Source organism: Macadamia integrifolia, chromosome 12, assembly GCF_013358625.1.
Source record: "Macadamia integrifolia cultivar HAES 741 chromosome 12, SCU_Mint_v3, whole genome shotgun sequence".
NCBI classification, from domain to species: Eukaryota; Viridiplantae; Streptophyta; class Magnoliopsida; order Proteales; family Proteaceae; genus Macadamia; species Macadamia integrifolia.
In genome coordinates, this window is record NC_056568.1 from 25,605,234 (window position 1) to 25,606,535 (window position 1,302).

Sequence of the window (1,302 nt, forward strand, 5' to 3'; positions counted from 1 at the left end):
GCCTTATATATACATATATGTAGATGTCTCCTTCTGGAGTGATGTACTTTGAGGGCTTTTTTCCCTTTTTGATAAATACAAAATTTGTTTTGGTGTCTTCATCTCTCAGCATTCTTGTGCTTCTTTCTTTATTTTCTTGTACTTCAAGCACGACTCGAAATGAGTAACTTGTTGGAAGAATAAGGACTAGTACAGCTATCTAAGTGTGGCCTCGTTCCCTAGCTGAGCTCGGAATTGATCTTCCATGTCTAGTTTATGAGCTCTTGAGGTGCCAAGCCTAGGCCTAATCATAGGGGTGCCGAGCTGGGGCTCGATCTTAGAGAATGCCGAGCCTGGACTAGGTCTTAGAGGGTGCCGAGCTTGGGCTCATTCTTTTGAGGTGCCAAACCTGGGTTTGGTCTTGGCAGTGCCGAGCTTAGGCTCGATCTTTTGAGGTGCCTTGTGTTAAGGTCTTTTGTTGTGCCGAGCCGGGGCTCAGGCTTGCTTGCCTTAATGCGTAAGGGCTTGAGGTGCCGAGCCGGGGCTTGGGCTTGCATGCCTTAGTGCGTAAGGGCTTGAGGTGCTAAGTCGGGGCTCGGGCTTGAATGCCTTAGTGCGTAAGGGCTTGATGTGCTGAGTCGGGGCTCGGGCTTGCATGCCTTAATGCTTAAGTGCTTGAGGTGTTGAGCCGTGCTCTAGCTTACGTGCCTTAATGCGTAAAGGCTTGAGTGCCGAGCTGCGGCTCGGGCTTGAATGCCTTAGTGCGTAAGGACTTGATGTGTTGAGTTGGGGCTCAGGCTTGCATGCCTTAATGCGTAAGGGCTTGATGTGCTGAGCCGGGGCTCGGGCTTGAATGCCTTAATGCGTAAGGGCTAGATGTGCCGAGCTGGGGCTCGGGCTAGAGGTGCCGAGCCAGGGCTTGGGCTTGAATGCCTTAATGCGTAAGGGCTTGATGTGCGAGCTTGAGCACGATCTTAGATGTTGCCGAGCTTGTACCTCGGTCTTAGAGGCTGTCGAGCTGTAGCCTGTCTTTATGCCTTAGTTGTTAAGGTCTTTGTTTCCTTGGAAGAGCTAGATATTTGGGAGAAGCTTTATCATATATTGATGTGTGGTATGCACTTGGGACAAATACATTGCTTTGAAATAGAATCTAATCTGCTCCGTGAATAAAATTGAATAACTGAGATACAGAAGCTAAGGTGCTGACAATATAAAATCTATAAGACTAACACCCAATCGTTGGGATTTCAATGCATTCTACCGATAAAACTATCTACTGATAAAAGTGTCTACTGGCCTCAGTGATTGGGATAATAAGCAGCT